Below are 12,077 nucleotides of genomic sequence, written 5' to 3' on the forward strand. Positions count from 1 at the left end.
AAACATCTTTGAATGCCTAAGTTGTCCTTGGCTGACTAGTGGGCGCTGTTTCATTATGGATATTCACTGTCCTTTGAAAATTAGCAAAACCTGGCAGGTATCAACAGCCTCAAAAGCTGCATCTTTAAGCACTCCTCTGTGTTCTTAGCAGTCCTTGAACTTAAAAAAACAGGCAGATTGAAGACGCACAAGAGACTGAAGTGATATTGGTGAGCAAAGAAAATTAATATAAAAGTAAAACGCTTAAAATACAAAACTCAGTTGCCAGAGGTAAAATAGCTGTCAGGGATGGCCTTCTAGCCTAAAGACATGCTGGGCTCGTCACGAGAGAGGGAACAAAGACGACACAGGTAGAGAAACACAATATTTCTATAGATATACTCTTATGAAAGGATGAAAGCAGGAATAAAGGCAACAAGAGAAGGAGTTGGCACTTTCCCGTAACATGCCAGATAAAAGACATACTATAACCAAACCAAAGACGGGAGGGTGCATAAAAATAAAGAGATTAGGCAGAAATGGCGAAAGAAATTAAAAGTTAGACTTTACTATTGAAATCGGAGAAACCCTCGGCAGAAAGGCCAGAAGGCCAAACCAAATATTCCTCGACTTCACGTCTAATTCGGAATCGGAATATTAGCCAGCGAGGTTTTAAATGTAAATATGCCATTATGCTGTCATTACAGTGTTCACATCGGCAGGCCCACGGGTCAGCCCAGCCACTGTTAATTTTGCAGGCAAAAGCTTTTTTTCCCCTCCCCACACTCTTGAAATGTTAATAACTTTCTATTAGTTAATGTAGCGTGACTAAAATTCCGATTAGATATAATTCATTTTAATATCTGTGACTGGCCAGCCTGATCATTTCCCGCCACGTTCTCCTGGCCACATTACACGATTCTAAATTAGACTCATTTACATTGGCTGGTTAAATCAAGGCCTTCTCTTGCAATTTAGCTGTCATCAAATCAATTTTGTAATTTTCTTTGCTCTTTGAGGTACGACTGTTTCCGAATTGAATAATATCAGCCATCACATTTAATTAGCCGTTATAGCATGTGTCAGAACAGGAAGGGAATGCAGCAACATCTCAAATGCAATGAGACAGCATCAGCAACACAACTTGAACCCGTTAGATAAGGCGTTGCGTTAGACAAGCGTTATTTTTCCTTCATTCGAGTGTAATCAGAAAACGGCCGTCTAATTAGGAATATCTTATTGTTTTGAAAAAGTGAATTCCATGAAAACTCTAATTTTTTGCACAGTTGAGTAATCTCTCTTATTTCATGATTTGCAGGCAAAAAAAAAGGGAGAGAGACATGAGCAAAACACTGCACAGTTGGTGTTTAGGGATTTCAGTGGAACCACTGTGGGTGAGGCCGGCACAGGAGTGGAGCTCCCATGTGGTTTTGCTCAATGGTGACTGAACCATAAGAACAGAGGGACAGAGGGCTGCCCACCACAGGGACTCTGGGATAGCTCAGCCTTTTCTGGGAGGACTGCTGCCTTGGGTAAGTGGTGGTGTCGCTTCAGATCAGAGAACGTTCAGACTCTTGAGGGGCGACAGAGAAGGGTGGCGCGGTAGCAATCAATAGGCGGAAGCTGGGTGGTGGGGGAGCTGAGGGTCGGCCAAGGTAGCAAGGACTGGGGATATAAGGGGAGATCAGTGGGAATACTAGTGAATGGCTTCGGTGCCCATTGACTGGAGCCAATAGGTGGCTGATAATAGTGGATTCATAGATAAATATTCGGAATGATGAATAGCTGAACCCAACAATATTAACTCATTCACTGCCATTGACGTCTATAGACGTCAATGGCAGTCAACGTAAGTTGAACTGAAGCCCACCAGCAGTAAAAGTAGACCTGCAAGGAGGTGCAGGGTTTGCGCACGTAAGGGATTGCGCAGTGAGACAAAAATGTGGTGCAAGTCTTGTTGTGTTTCACTGCCAGCCATTTGAAAATGGCTGGCAGTGAATGAGTTAACTGAAGTTTGAATGTCACCGCTATGGATGTAACAATGTTATATTTTCTGTACGCTGTAATAGTTCCCTGAAAAATTCACGGTAACCATAATATCATAATATCACAATAGCTTTAAAAATTTTAAAAGAAACTACAGTCACATTCAACACATTCAAACTTAATTTTATTTATTATTTATTTATATATTTTGACACTCATCATCAAACATTCTCTATTTTGCACGGAGTGAATACATAAGCAAACACAAAAGAATATATAAATTGAATATTACTTAAACTCTCTTAAATTAACTTCCAATAAAAAAGGTTTATCATTGATTGAAATTCATTCAGAAATGTTTAACGAATGAGCTGTCACAACTTTCAAGTACAAAGTTGTTATGAAGTCTGTCACATCCCCCCCCCTTTTTTTTCTATTTTTCTTTTTTCTCCCTTATTTATTTATCCTTCTTATTTCATTGTACTGTATATTGTTACTCTTATTCGCCTTGTATGTCTATTGTACAAACTGAACTGGAATGATTGACTGTTCACTTTATAATTTCAATAAAGTTTGAAAAAAAAAACCTCTTCTGCCATATTTTGCGGCAAGATTATCCACACCCACCGCCGCGCTACGAATTGTGGGATATATGGGACCACGAAGTGTGCACCGGACCACGCTTGATATTTGGGGAAATCGACGGCGCATTTGGAGTATGCATTTGAAGCACACTTCGAATTTGGACAGCCATCGTCGCGTGGCGGTGACGTAACAGCACTTGAAATGCGTACTTCAAGCGTGCAGACCCTGAATTGGGACACAGCCAATGAGAGGTGTGGAAACAGGAGGGAACACAGCTGGAACTAATACAGACTAACAGGACAGGGGAAGCAAAACTGAACACAGGACAAGAGACTGTCAAAATAAAACAGGAAGTACGATAACACAGAGACTAAAGCTGTGTCCCAAAACGTAGGCCATCCTTCGGAGGACCCGGCCTTCGCGGTCTACGTGGGCTGGGTCCTTCAAAGACCGAGAAGGCCGGAAGTGCAAGGCTGTGAAATGGGACAGTCTAGCCCTCAGATTTGCGTCACTGCTGTCTCGGTGGAGTTTAATAAACTCAGCCGTCTGCCCCTTGCTCTCTAAGATATAACTGGACACTGGCGTAAATTCTCGACCGTCTCACGCTTCTGTTTAACCAGTTTTCTGTTTGACGTTTATTCAGCTGTGTGAAAAAGGAAGAGGAACCCACCCGATGGATTAATAAAGTTTTATTTAATCGAATCTAATCTAATCTAATAACTTTGATCTCAGCCAAACCTATTTACTCCGGAACAAATAAAACACAGAAAAAAGACAAATAATTACATTTTTAAGTTATCCAAGTGACTTAATTATCATGTTTAACCTGAGTAGTGAAAGACAGCGGGGGTCTGAAAACGAGTCTGCTGCTCTCGCCGGCTCAAGTGACCACAGAACCCCACAGCTAGCTATTGAGCAGTTGGGTAACAGACGTCTCCGAAAACGTCGGAGCACTTTTGCAAATATGCGATGTCTTGATAAACCAAGCAGATATTTGAAGTTTACACGACTACTTTCTCGATTGAAAATATGTTAAAAGTTTTTTTTTTGTGACCCAGAAAGATTAATAAGAGTAATATTAAAACTTAGTAGCGGCCACCATTGTTGGAAGCTGGAATTGGCTGGGCCGCGCTATGAATTCTGGGATATGGTGGGTCACGAAGGACACACCCGACCCATCCTTCAAATTCGGGGAAATGAAGGACGCATTTGTCGGCCGCATTTGAAGGAGTCGAAGAATTGGGACAGCCTTCATCGCCTGGCTGTGACGTAATCGGCCTTCAAATACGGCTTCCGAAGAATGCAGCCGACGTTTTGGGACACAGCTTAAGACTAAGACAGTGCTGACAAAACATGGAATGTGGAACACAGGGGAGGTATGGAAATAGAACCTAATGACCAGATGACAAAACATGAGAACAACATCCTGCTGTTTTTTGGATCATGAGCAACAGGAGCACAACAGTCCAAAACAAAGAACTAGCAGTTCAGAAGGCTGGCGGGTGGCCAGCGGCGCAGACGGTGGAGCTCTGTAGGACGGCCACGTGGCCGGTGGCACAGGCAGCGGCACTTGGGAGGCTGACCAGGAGGCTGCTGAGCACAGATCTTTGCCTCAGACAGATAATATATATTTATATTATACAGGACCTCATATGGGTAACTGCATTTGATACATCATTATGTTTACATATCCACTTGTATGTAGCCCACATGTATTATCACAGAAGGGCTGCTGTGTACCGAATGGCCATCAGATGTCAGCACTTCCAAATGAGCTGTTAAACAGGGCTTCATGTGGCTGGAAAGATTCAACTCATTCACGGAGCTTCATCACACCATAATTTGCTGGAACCAATAATGACTAACAGAACAACAAGGAAGCAAAACTGAACACAATGAACACAGGACGAGAGACTGTCAACATAAAACAGGTGGTACAATAACACAAAGACTAAGACACACAGGCTTGAAACTCAAATTGGGTGGGGAGGAGAAACAAACACGGAAACAAGACTGGATGGGGAGACTGAAAGGTAACGTGAAAACAACAGTTAAGCAAACATGAAGACAAGGCTGAGAAAGCATGCAACATGGAACCCACAAAACAAAACCTAAAGACCAGAAACTACAAATATAACACAAAGCAGGAAAAACAACTAAAAGAACCAGAACCAGGGATATACATTAAATCTTAGAATATTAAATAAACCAGAATCCAAAGAGTCCAAATACAAAAACACTGGGTCACAGACCCAGTGCCATGACAGGTTCATACAGGACTTTTCAAAGCACTCAAAACTATCCACTTCTATATCGACAAAAGACAGTTTAGAAATGCTCCTTTCCACCTGCGCTCAGTTAGGTATCAAATAAAAATAAAAATAAAAAAACCCATAAAGAAATGTGTTGTAATGTTATGTGACAGTGACCACTGTTGAGGTAGCTGTCACAAGTAGTAAGCTCAGTTTACTTTGATCATTTCTCCACATAAGCATATTTCTCAACTTATATTTTGAAATGTAATTAGGTGAAAAGAAAGCTAAATGAATAAATACATCAAATGACATAACTTTTCTTTACTTTAAGGACCTTTAAAGGAATTAAGAATGTCAATAACTGGTATTAAATATAGCTTTATTTGCCTTTGTTGTCACGATGTGGGTGCTTTAAAGCACTGGCCTTATTTCATCTGTTGTTCCAGTTATTTTGGTTGTCTGCAAGCTTTTTGAATGGTGTGCACCTCAGCTCAATGAAGCACTTGAAGGATTTTTCTAAATCTGCCTTCACTGAGATACATATCAAAGCCACAAATGTCAAAGAAGATAGCACCATTGCAGCAGTGGTAATCCACTGGCTGTTGTAGTCTTATGCAAGTGTGTCTGTGGGTTTGAGCTCTATGAATTTTCACATCTCTTAAAGAACGAGGTCATTATAGAAACAGGTGTAATAATAGAAAATTGGGTGTGCGGTATATTTGTGGTGGTAAATGAGGGTAGGGGGATATTAAGCATGTATATATAAGAAAAATAAATGAAGATCCACCCCTCGTTTTTGAGCTTATAAAATGAACAAACCACTCTTTTAACCATTAACATAGACAGCTGATAGAGCTAAACTCTCAATTCCTTCATCTTTTTTGTGATCTCTTCCCTCCCTTTCTTTCTCTTTCCGTCAGCATTGCATAGAAAGCAGCTGATGTTTTAATCATGGCCGCAGGGCTCATTGTGATGTGCAGCCACCTCTGGGGTCTCTAATTGTCTCAGGCCAGGCTGGCTCTGCTGATCACCCTGCGTCTGGAATGGCTAATGACTCACAGTGAGGTAGAGAGACAGAGATGCTTCACATGCAGAGCTCTATCTGTTCGGTGTGTGTGTGTGTGTGTGTGTGTACATGAGCACAATCATTCACCATGTGCCATTGCATGTAAGCGCATGATGGATCATAGAATTAACTGCACATACAGCTTGATTAGGCCAACACATTTCCAGCCCTTGGTTTTCCCCCACCAAAGTCCCTGCTGCTCCTTCTCACCAGAGCATCTACATAGGTGACACTTGAAGATGGTTTTATGATGTTTTGTACTGTAAATGTGTGTTCCATAAAAACATAAAAATCCCTGTAACTGAGATCAGAGCACATTTTACTGATGCCCAGATCGTCGTAATTCACAGTCATGTGCCTGGCAGCTAACGTTTGAATGAAAGACACCATGGGTCCATATAGCTGTGACACATCTCACCAAAGCAACGAGGTAAGATTCAAATATGGCTTTTTATAGTGAATATGTTTGGAATATGTGAGATGCGAGCCACAGGTTAAATGTTTAAGACATGCTTTAGATATCATACACGATTAGGAAATGTTGCTTTATGAATGATACATTTCCTCCTTCATGAAATCCACAACTTAATCTCCCTCTAAGCTCCAAGCAGCACCCTGGGTCTGTGCGGCTGGCCTGTGGATGATGTGGTCTTAGGGTAAAGGGGTCTATTGCTTATGTTGCTGATTATACACCTGTGGATAAGGCTTTCAGGTGCTGTGGACAGAGAGCCCTAAGCCTGCAGTGGCCCACGCTTACAGAATACAGATCTACATCCCCTCCAGGTTCCTTTCAAACTTTCCTGATCATTTGTCCTTTATTCGCCAGCTGGTCTTTGCTGTAATTCAGCAGCTCTAGTAGCTCATTTTGTGAGTCCAAGCCACAGTTTAAACTGTGTATCTAACAAACGTACAGCTAACCTGGAGAAAGTGAACTGCTCTAGTTTAACATGCGTATCCTTCAAACTGATCTGCACTGTGAACAATTATTTAAGTGGATAAACTTTTATATACAAAAGTCAAGCTTTTCCTTAAAGACGACTTTCATTCCTTTTGACATTTTTTATAATGTTCGAACATTATTATACTCCTCTGGAGCGGCATTCCAACATTCCCGACAACAATTCATAATGCTGCTAAAGTGTTGGACCCTGAACATTAATAAGCAACAGCGACTCAAGTGTTGCGTATGCTTAATAACAGAGCGTGTCTGCTGCTCCCCTTTCCTCCATTCACCGCCCTTATTAGCATACAATCTGAATGCTGAGAGCGCCAACAATGGTGAGGTCAGTGCCGCTGGATGGGGTCAATTCTGTGGACGGCTGGGCAACATGCTCTGCATGTGTCTTTGCATACTGTAGGAAATCTATTGCGGTGGGAAGTTAAGTGGCGATGAATGCCAATAGTAGACCTTCCGGTCTGCCTTCTCGAAAATACAAAGCATGGCCTCGCCAGTGATGTTCTGCTCCACTTTGCCTTTTGAAGAGGCAATCCAAGACTTTAACCCCCAGAATATTATCTCTCTCCCTTCTATGAGCAGAATGGGCAGCACTCATCACTGAAAAAAAAAATACAATTTTGTGCTGTCGGTCTGGTCCACCCTGTGATAATCCGAATCCACTTTTAGAGTACTGATAAGACAACCTATTAAATGTAATTATAAAATGGGTTGTACAAATTGTTAGTGCTGCTGCTATCTTCAGAATGTCTTAGTGTCTTGAAATAGCCCTGGTGATTTAAATCATTTTAGCATTTCCTTGCAATTAGCTTTCACATAATAATACTGGAGCTAATTTCTGCACCACGTTTGACATTATAAATGTAATTGGCTCCCATTCACATCCCCACTGTGACACATCTATCAAGCTTCGTGGGCGACATTTATGTGTGTTTGTGTGTGTGTGTGTGTGCTCACTCTTGCGTGTGAGCTGCTTTGCATCTCATAAACAGTCACCTTTTTTTTTTTACTTTTCACCCAAATCTATCAGCCCACATAGTTATAACGACTTGCCATTGATTGCGCTCCCTCTTTCAATTTAACGCTCTCAATAAAAATAGGAATCTACAATGCATTCTAATTACACTTCTTAGGTGACCTGTGTAACGACTGTTTCCCAATGAAAGCTCATTAATTGGCCCGTCATAGTTCAGTTGGAGGCTATTGTGGCACTGTCCTTTTCATAGGCGTGCCGGCATGACCAGCATCACTGAATGCTCATATATAAGAGCTCCAATAACAGTTAAAATGCTATTAAAGTGGATGAGGCACAGCTATGCTGCTGCTCCCACTAATTTGAGGCACTGACTAGAGGGCTGTGTGGACTACTCTCTGGGGAAAACTATTCCCAACTGGCTCCAGCATATGTTGTGACTGTGCTCACACATACTGTATTCACACCAGTGCGTGGCTATGTACACACACACACACACACAACACACACACATACCTACACACACGCACACACACACAAACCAGCCTTTTGATTGTGGCTGGAGTGTAAACTGTAGCTGATAATGTTATGGTCATAAAAATCTCTCTTTTAAGCAAACATCCCCATGCATGTAAGCTTAATATTATAATTTCTAAACAGTCAACAGCAGATTAATAAATTATATTACTAAAGGACAAATTAAAGAGATGTATAGAGTAAGAGTGTATTCATATCTGGCTCCCTTTGTCATGTCTTTCTTCGTGGCCATGGATGGTTCAGGGACAGCAAAATTACTGGCTTCCCCTGAGTAAATAACTGATTTAACTGCACCAGAATAAATATTTCGTATTTAATATTCTAAAGAATGGAATAATCAAATAATGCAGGAAAATTTGAATACAAGGCAAGGTAAGCCTTTGATACAAGGCAGAGCTCTCTGAAAGGCAGTGGCTCTTGATGGATTATTTGGTAATTTCAGGCTAGTTTGTTGATAGAAGCTAGCCTTGCAGTGATAACAAAGCAACACTTTTGCCATATGAAAGTTGTTCTGTATGAGGGCAATCTGTGACCAAGTTTTCTAATGAAATGGGTAAGAGAATAGAAGGTTATTTCTCTTGGATAGATCCCTGTTTTCAAGTAGCTCCGTTTAAAAAGGCTGTCTTTTATTTGTAATTTGAAAGGAGCTCAAATGAGTGGACGACATCCAATCCATTTGAACCAAAGCGCATGAATAACGCACTCCACGCAGAATGACGAGGAAAACGAATTGTGAGGAAAAAACATGCATGAGTGAAGAAAAGAGAACTGATAATAAACATTAAAACCCTACCTTAGTTACACTCATTTTTCTCTGGAGGAAAACATACAGAACAAACTAATTATTTTTAATGTGTATATGCTTGGTCTCATTTTACCATTGGCTTTTAATAACACAGATTGAATGGACTGGTATTTAGAAAAGGGCTACCCCATACGTACGTATTACCATTACTGACCAAATTAACCTTGAGTACATCTTAATTACATTTAGTTCCGTTTGGTTGGTCATGCATTTCACACATCTCAGGATGTTACGGATGAACGTAGGGATCATTTTTCTTACAACAAAGTTTATTTTCCACTCCAAGCTAACATTATATAAATATGTCCTTAAACACAAGGGTTGTTATGTTATTTTGTATAATGTGTATAACTGCTAAGTAGCGTGTGTGTGTATCAAATATACAATTACACACCATCCTGCACTCATGAACACACACTAAATTGGCCATAAAGTATTAATCCATCAACGATAACATGAAAATCAACAACAATAGTTTGCTCTCAAACTAGTGTATTCATAACTATTATATTATAACCTGCTTTCAACCAGGTTATGTGTTCAGCATAAGTTACCATGGTGATTTAGCCAGGTAACAAGAGAACCACTGTAGTGACACAGAAAGCTCTGACTTTTAAGTTTCACATAGCTCACTAAGCCATTAATATCCCTTCGCAATACACCCCTCAGTACTATGAAGCAGGATTTAGACTTATCCAGTTAGCTTCGGCGCTAATCCTGGGTTTTCACAAATATGAAGGTTGTTCAGTTTGTACTAGAGAACATTACCATGGCAACTTATGCTGCAAACCTTACCTGCTCTGGAGCAGGTTAAAACACCTCTTTCGAGTCAATAGTTCTTCTATCCAGTCTTTAAGTGATGACATATTGACCCTGCTTCCGGGTCCAGACTACTCTGCATTTATTAAGACTATTGTGTTTTTATAATGTTTTAATGTTTTGTATCTTGTTCTATTTAATCTGAACAAGCCCCTTTAAAAAGTCAGTGATCACTGTCAGCCTCTCTCACTTTTTAAAACCTTACGATGTAACTACAGCCCAGCCCATGCAGCACTGACCTCTTATTGTGGATGGATTATCTCAGTTGTTCTCCCGACTAAAGTTTGGTCCATTTACAGGATCCTGCCATGCGATTACATTTGTCCCTAACCATCGGGAACCCTCGCGTTAACTTTCATCGAGTGGAAAAAAGTTTGCGTTCGTCCTCCACCTTCACTGTGTTTATATTATGCATAGATGCGTAGCTAGCCACCACATAGCACATCATTATATACCAGCTAGCCCAACTTCAGTAAACCTACAAAAGTCACTGCTGTTTAGTTTCCTGTCTTCATTTATGTCGGAAGTGATAGCAGAGCTGTGCATTTTAATTTTTCAGAAATCCCTCAGTCAGAATATGGTATATCATGTTTAGGTGGAAACTAGCGAGCTAATTCCCTGCTAACTTCTAACTCTGTGAAATTTCATAAATTCTGTTTTCATGGATGCCTGGATGTTAAACTTAATTGTTATACCTGGTAGAGCAGCAACGCTGATCATTTATTAAAGATGAAAGAATTTAGACAGTTTTAACTCTCAGTGATGCCTCAGTGTTCGTTTGACTTTGGGACCTGAAGTTTAGACCCGGAAATGGATAATGATGTCAGACTTAAAGACCGGATAGCGTCACCATTGCGGGAAGTTGCCTCAGACCTCTGTCACACACACACACACACACACACACACACACACACACACACACACACACACACACACACACACACACACACACTCTCTCTGAGCTGACGTATTGAGTTGAAAGCCAAATTTGTGCAACTGTTTAGCCTGATTTACAGTTTTCGAGTAAGTGAAGCCAGAAAACAAAGATATCCTGGATATGCTAAACTTGCTTTATAGTACAGGGCCTGAAGTATTTTGGATTTTGCTGCTTTTCAAGTGTGTGAATTTTTTTTGTTTGTTGGTTCCTGTGACTTTATGATTCCTCTGCTTTCAAATCATTACCCTCTTAAATATTTAATGTGTTCTAATTTATTTTTATTGTGGTTACAAGCTACAACCAGCCTCCAAGTCCCTAATATCTCATGGAAACCTGAAACTATGAACAAAAATCCAGTATTAGCGCTCTAAGCACAGCAGGGAACCTTAACCATGTAAAACTTCAGATACTTTATGATTGACACACTGTCAAAAATTTACATCTCGAGTAGAAACTAAGAGGAGATATTTTAGATAGATCAACAATACAAAAAACGTATAGAATAATGAAAGTCTTAACCTTTCAAACTACTGCGAGGGTACGATAAGTTATGTAAACCCTGTTCTTCTAAAGATTATTCAACAAAACAGGAACATGCAGTAGTGGTTTGATACAGACACATCAATTTCAGCCTGACACTATCGCCTCTTTTGATTAAAATTCACTCCATGACTAGCTCTCAACTGCCACTCACCCAGTCATCTGTCAGTGTGATTCAGTACTATACAATATTATTCAAAAGCATACTTGAATTCTAATGAGAATCCCATTGACAACTTATTGCTAGCCCTGCTGATGAACATCGATTGAAAAAGGGGTCCAGTTTGGAGTGGAGCCCCCTCGGTCTAACCGGAGCTCAAACAGCAGCATGGTGGTGGTGGGGGGGTGGATTTTGACTGAGGGCAAAAAGAATAGCCGTTGGTTGGATAAGAGTGCACCTCAAAGTGAGAGAGCAGGTCTGGATGAGATCTGTCCACTTGGGAACATTTACAAATTCAGCCATGCATATTAGCCTCTATTGCTTTTATTTGCTTTTATATTCTGTACATTTATTGGTCTGTATGTATTTGCTTACAGCTTGTTTATTTGTTTGCCAGAACACGGCACGCTCTTATACTTACGGTCCATCCAAGTCCAAGGCTGCCATGCAATAACGAAGACAGCACTTTCAATAACCTTG

General features: G+C 40.6%; 1 long non-coding RNA gene across 1 annotated transcript in view; it reads right to left on the reverse strand.

Annotated features, from left to right (window-relative positions):
* The window catches only part of LOC308394345, a 65,528-nt gene that overhangs the window by 27,242 nt on the left and 26,209 nt on the right, over window positions 1-12,077 (reverse strand). The gene's annotated exons all lie outside the window — the stretch shown is intronic.

Source organism: Rhamphochromis sp. 'chilingali' (genome assembly GCF_963969265.1).
Source record: "Rhamphochromis sp. 'chilingali' genome assembly, chromosome: 3".
In the NCBI taxonomy this organism is placed as follows: Eukaryota; Metazoa; Chordata; class Actinopteri; order Cichliformes; family Cichlidae; genus Rhamphochromis; species Rhamphochromis sp. 'chilingali'.